This window comes from Rhipicephalus microplus, chromosome 2 (genome assembly GCF_043290135.1).
Source record: "Rhipicephalus microplus isolate Deutch F79 chromosome 2, USDA_Rmic, whole genome shotgun sequence".
In the NCBI taxonomy this organism is placed as follows: Eukaryota; Metazoa; Arthropoda; class Arachnida; order Ixodida; family Ixodidae; genus Rhipicephalus; species Rhipicephalus microplus.
In genome coordinates, this window is record NC_134701.1 from 160,103,472 (window position 1) to 160,110,516 (window position 7,045).

Here is a 7,045-nt window from a genome sequence, read left to right on the forward strand (position 1 = left end):
TGGTTAAAACTCTTTCGGCATATCTGGCTGCAGTATGGAGGCTGCAGTGTCTTGTTCATTTTCAGTTTTGTGTGTTTGTTATTTTTTGTTCAGAGATTCTCATGAAGACGAATTTAGATGCATGACCATGCGCCTGGAAGACGTAATCCGCAAGGACGTGTCCAAGCTTCTTGTTTGTTCGTTTGTTTGTTGTTGAATGCACAAGCGGTATAAATAAAGGGTGCGGTCGGCCATCAGGCATTCCGGATCTTTTCCCCGCAGGGCACGATACTTGGCGCCTTTGAAATAAAAAAAAACATTTTAAAAAGCGCGGTTACTCAGCCGCCTGGAGCATCTGTGGGTGTGTCGTACATCCTGGATCCCAAAGAAGACGACAAACACAAAAAGAGAGAGAGAGAAAGATCTATCTGTATCTGCATGCATGCCCGTGTGGTCAGGGACGACTTCTTCCATAACAAAAGCTCAGCTAGCACCGAAACTTTGCCGCGGTGCTGCAAGACCACGGCGACGTCTGATGGCATCACAGGAAGGCTTGACCCAACCCCCTCACTGAGCCCGCACCTTTTCCGTACCTTAGTTACATCTTGCCAAGGAGTACGCAGCTCTGGCGGCCGCCTCCGCCGCTGCCGCAGAAGACGACCTCACGCAAATTGCTCACACCGCCATCTCAGAGGTCAGGCCTCCGAGCAGTCCCGTACTGCAGCGTTGAGGCAACGCCCTGACGTTCACGTTTTCCTTTCTTTCTTGAGGTCGTCTCGCCCCCCCTTCGTCTACCGCAAGTGGCGGCGTGGGCGGCGCATACATAGCATACAAACACCGGTGCGATGTTCGCACGCTCTTCGAAAGCTCGAGAACGCTCACAGCTTCTTTTATTCACCGCGTCCTTGAGCCATTCCTTCGCATTTATCGTATGCATGCAAGGGGCAGTTTTTCTCTCGTAGGCGATTCGACGCAGTGAAGTACGTAATGACCGCACGCATGCCGTTTATTGAGGCATTTTCGTCGCAACACGGTAAAAAAAGGAAAGCGAACGGAATCACGATTCAAAGCCACCCTCTGCAGGCCTCACTGCTGCCACGTTCCTTTCGATCGCACCAGCAACTATTCTTGGCCCCCACCCCCACTTATTCATGCCCATTTACAAGGCGTTGCTCGCAGTATCAACATTCTCACGGATGTTGGATTCGCAGGTATTGCGTTCTGACGTATTGGCATGTTCCTGTGGATAAATGTATACAAACCATAGGTCGGCGAACACATGAGTTGACTCGCTCGGACTCGCTCAGACTCGGCTCGAGCCGCGAGTCTAAGTCTGAGTGAGTCCAGGTGAGTAATATTTTGGTGAGTTTGAGCCCGAGCGAGTACGGTTGAGGCAAACTTTCGTAAGTGGGAGTCCCAGCGAGTCCAAAGCTGGAAATATATTTCATGAGCGAGTCTAAGTAAGCTTCAGAAGTTTCGCCGACCTATGATATAAACTCTGGAGGAATGGTTGGTCACTTTCGGGAAAAAATCTTCAGATGCTTGCGGTACTTTTTCAATCGGTTTAACGGCGGATCGCGAACTGCCTGCTTGATTCTCCATATAACAACGCTGTGTTTACAAAAAGGAATTGCTTGTTTAACTGTTTTTTCTATAAATTTGGCCCCTAGACTATGTTTCAATAATTTAATTATGCGCTTAGAATGAACCTCGGTATAACTCTGCACTGGAAAAGAAACCAGGTGCCCCATGGACGAAGACAGATAGACATAAATTTGTGCTTAATGTCTAATGAATGTCAATTAAAAACAACAACATAACTTTGCGTGACACTAGCGAAACACGAATAACGATAATCGCAGAATCTGAACAAGGCAGTATTTCAGCGAAAGATTCATGCGTCAAGCAACGAGAAGTCAAACGAAAGATCTCCTTGGAGCCTATGTGTCGGTTGTAGAACCTGTATATGCGACAAAACAGCCTGAAGGCGCTTTCCTTAGCCAACTTTTTTTTTTCTAGAGACGCTGAAAAAGGTTATCGGAAATACGGCAAAGCACGTCGTCGTCCTCCTGTGCTTCCCTTCAGTTCATAAAGGCTATGACACTTCTGTGGTAGTCTTTACAGATTAAACAATATTTAAATGATATTGAATCGGACACCCTGTGCCACCACATTCGTGGCCGATACGGAAGAATTGGTAACAGTAAAAAAAAAAGAGGAACGCTTCCGCATTAGATATCAATGTGATCCCTTGTAATTATTTGTTTCTTGGTCAATTCCACAAAGTCATAATATATATATATATATATATATATATATATATATATATATATATATATATATATATATATATATATATATATATTAGCTATCTTTTCACCCACTTATTTTTTATTTACATTACAGTGGCTCTAATAACTTGCCCTATACATATCTTGGCATTATTGTCTGGTAGATCTCATTACATTGTTTCAAAACACGGAAAAACGAGTCTTTAGGTATACACATCGTTCCCTTATATATATATATATATATATATATATATATATATATATATATATATATATATATATATATATATATATATATATATGACTGTGGAATTGACCAAGAAACAAATAATTACAAGGGATCACATTGATATCTAATGCGGAAGCGTTCTTCGTTTTTTTTTATTGTTACCAATTCTTCCGTATCGGCCACGAATGTGTTGGCACAGGGTGCCCGATTCAATATCATTTAAATATTGTTTAATCTGTAAAGACTACCACAGAAGTGTCATAGCCTTTATGAACTGAAGGGAAGCACAGGAGGACGACGACGTGCTTTGCCGTATTTCCGATAACCTTTTTCAGCGTCTCTAGAAAAAAAAAAAGTTGGCTAAGGAAAGCGCCTTCAGGCTGTTTTGTCGCATATACAGGTTCTCCAACCGACACATAGGCTCCAAGGAGATCTTTCGTTTGACTTCTCGTTGCTTGACGCATGAATCTTTCGCTGAAATACTGCCTTGTTCAGATTCTGCGATTATCGTTATTCGTGTTTCGCTAGTGTCACGCAAAGTTATGTTGTTGTTTTTAATTGACATTCATTAGACATTTAGCACAAATTATCTGTCTATCTAAGTCTTCGTCCATGGAGCACTTGGTTTTGTTTCCAGTGCAGAGTTATGCCAAGGTTCATTCTAAGCGCATAATTAAAAAATTGTCTTGGGGCCAAATTTATAGAAAAAACAGTTAAACAAGCAATTCCTTTTTGTAAACACAGCGTTGTTATATGGAGAATCAAGCAGGCAGTTCTCCGTTAAAACGAATGAAAAGTACCGCAAGCATCTGAAGAGTTTTTTCCCGCAAGTGACCAACCATTCCTTCAGAGTTTATATCATAGGTCGGCGAAAGTTCTGAAGGTTACTTAGACTTGCTCACGAAATATATTTCCAGCTTTGGACTCACTGGGACTCCCACTCACGAAAGTTTGCCTCAACCATACTCGCTCGGGCTCGAACTCGCAAAATTATTACTCAACCGGACTCGTTCAGACTTGGACTCGCGGCTCGAGCCAAGTCTGAGCGAGTCCGACCGAGTGAACTCATGTGTTCGCCGACCTATGGTTTGTATACATTTATCCACAGGAACATGCCTATACGTCAGAACGCAATACCGGTGAATCTAACATCCGTGAGAATGTTGATACTGCGAGCAACGCCTTGTAAATCAGCATGAATAAGTAGGGGGGGGGGGGAATAGTTGCTGGTGCAAGCGAAAGGAACGTGGCAGCAGTGAGCCTGTGAACAGTGAGCAGTGAGAAGCGAAAGGAACGTGGCAGCAGTCAGGCTGTGAACAGTGAGCACTGAGAAGTGAACGCCTGTTTGCTTGCCACTGGCTAGAAATACAGTGAATTCCACGGGACAGTATTTCTGCCCCCGTACAATGCCACCCACAGTGAGCTGGCTCCTACACTGGAAGCACCACTCTCGGTTTAATTCATGGGTGATTCCCTGAACCGCAAGTAAATTCCCCGTCTCAACAAACGAGCTTTAATTTTACCATGCGGCTAAACCTTCGAGGCAGTCATAGCCGCGAGGGAAGGTGGTGTTGCGGAGACTCCATCGTTCACAGATGCCTGGTCACAACATATCTGTGGACTATTTGGCGACGCTTGCCCATGTTGCACAGTTCAGGAGTTGTGGCCACCATCAAGCACTTGTTGTATGTGCCCTGGCCTGAACCAGCTATGATGGCAGTGGTCCGCCGAACAACAAGACCATTGCACTGACTCCCAACCATACATGCGGTTGTTGTTAATTCCTACCATTGTTCAGGCCTTTGGGCACTATAGAAATTTCAAAGAAAAGAAAGCATAACTAGGACTCTTTTAAACTTATAGTTGCGAAGCATTCACTTGTCTGTATCAAGATTCTACGTGCATCTAAGTAGCTGCACTCTTTATTGATGATATGAGTGAAGATGTTGTTGAATTATCGCTCAGCCCCTTGTGATGGGAGCAGCTTTCAAACGCACACGAATCTCGAACGGTGTCACATCTGGTGCAATTCTTCGCTTTTCCCATTCAATGACATCTTTTAATGACATGACATTCAATCATTCAATGACATGACATCTTTGCCCGTCATGACAAGAGTATAGGGCAGGGTTCCCAAGCACGCGGCCCTCGGACTTTTTTTCTAGCTGCTCATAGCCTGTCTTGAAATACAATATTTTTTATTTAGCTATATGGTACTCATATTTTTTCTCGTTCATTTCGATTAATAATGCTTTTTGTGGGTAAAATGCAGATATAAGACCAGGCTCACGCATTTTTTTTTAGCGAGACATCCCATGCGGTCACCATTTGTTAAAACATAACCGTAGATTGGCATCTTCATATTTCATAATCGGCAAACAGAACAGAATAGTTGTGGAAATCAGTGTATATATGTTCTCAAATTATGACGCCAAATCCTCTTCGGGACTGAGCTGTAGTAAACCACGGTAGATCAGTGGATACAACGCTCGAATGCTGACGCGATGGTCGCGGGTTCGATTCCAGTCGTGGCGATCGCATTTCAATGGAGGCGAACTGTTAGAGGCCCATGTGCGGTGCGACGTATACCTGCACGTTAAAAAACACACTGAGACGGTCGAAATTTCCGGAGCCCTCCACTACGGCATTTCTCATCACATCCTGGTTTAGGGACGTAATACCCCGGATATTAATATTTGAACTGATCCACGTATGAGATGCTAGGAAGACGTTTCTTTTTATGGCGGCGTTAGGTATAACTTTAACCAACCCTCCCTCTTCAACTTTCGTAACTGTCCTGACCCCTTACGGGAGCAAATTTTTCGACTATGACCCGCTAGGTGAGGTGAGTTTGAGATCTGCAATGTCGTTCTTTTTCCTAAGCAGTTTTAAGCAGGATTTAGGCAGTCTAAGCAAGCAAGTTTTAAGCAAGTTTTAAGCAAGTTCTTTGGCAGCATTCGTGACTGCTAGGCTGGGCTGGAATCCTGATTGAACCCCGAATGTTTACAGCGAAAGCTGTTATGAGATCACAACTCGGGTCACGTGCGGTTGTCCGCCACCGCCGCTGCCGGTGTCCATAACCTTATCGCACGAAATTATATAAAGTACCAATAAAACAGTGGGGCTCAATCCCGGGTCCGCTGGGAGCCAGCGCAGTGTTCTACCACTGAGTCACGCCAGTTTCTTTTCCCCTTTAATACACTTTCAATACATCTGTTACATATATACAAATGCCACACATCACCCACCAGCATGCGTAAGGCTGGCTGTATTCACTTATGCACCTTTTACGCTTTCAACGTGTCTAATAAACTAAGATTTCATCGCTTGTCCCACGATGTTCTCGCACTTCTTTTAGCTTCGTTACCTGTTAAACAAAATTGGCGTTAACCGATCGCGCTTAGGGCTCAGCGTTTTCTACATCCATACGCGTCCTCCATAGGCATGAAGAAGTCATACGGGACACAATTTCCTTGAACAGGCAAAAAAAAAAAAAACGAATATACCGTAGGCGTCGATTGGTAGCACCTACTTGAATGTTCTCTGCGGTGCATCCCAATAAACTACAGCGCTCCAACAGTCAATGAAAACGTGTTCCACAGTTTCCGATTTGTTACATAAAATACATATCACTCCCCACGACACAAACATACCCCGTTGTGCAAGCCATGTTTTCATAGGTAGTGTGCCCGAGTGAAGTTTAAAGAAAACTTTTTACCCCCAGGTGGGGCTAACATCTTTTAGACGCGTTTCAGGACATCGCGACCGAATCAGTACCCATAAATATTTCTGTAGAGGTAGGTTGGAAAAACTATGTTATTAGGTCCTTCCGTAGGTGCTTTTTGGGCACGTTGCTTAAGTATTCCATAGAAAATCTACTTATTAGAAACCTATCGGAACACACCACTTCGCATAACTTATACGGGCCGTTGTCCATGGTGGAGACAACAAATTCTGGTATAACTCCCAGTCATCATCATCATCATCAGCCTGACTACGTCCACTGCACGACAAAGGCCTCTCCCATGTTCCGTCAGTTAACCCGGTCCTGTGCTTGCTGCTGTCAATTTATACCCGCAAACTTCTTAATCTCATCTGCCCACCTAACCTTCTCTCTCCCCCTAACCCGCTTGCCTTCTCTGGCAATCCAGTTAGTTACCCTTAATGACCAGCGGTTATCCTGTCTACGCGCTATGTGCCCGGCCCATGTCCATTTCCTCTTCTTGATTTCAACTGTGATATCTTTAACCCCCGTTTGTTCCCTAATCCACTCTGTTCTCTTCTTGTCTCTCAAGGTGACACCTACCATTTTTCTTTCCATTGCTCGCTGCGTCGTCCTCAATTTAAGCTGAACCCTCTTTGTAAGTCACCAGGTTTCTGCTCCGTAGCTAAGTACCGGCAAAATACAGCTGTTATATACCTTCCTCTTGAGGGATAGTGGCAATCTACCTGTCATAATTTGAGAGTTCTTGCCAAATGTGGTCCACCCCATTCTTATTTTTCTGGTTAACTCCCGGTAATATAGCCTTAATTATTGTACGAATGA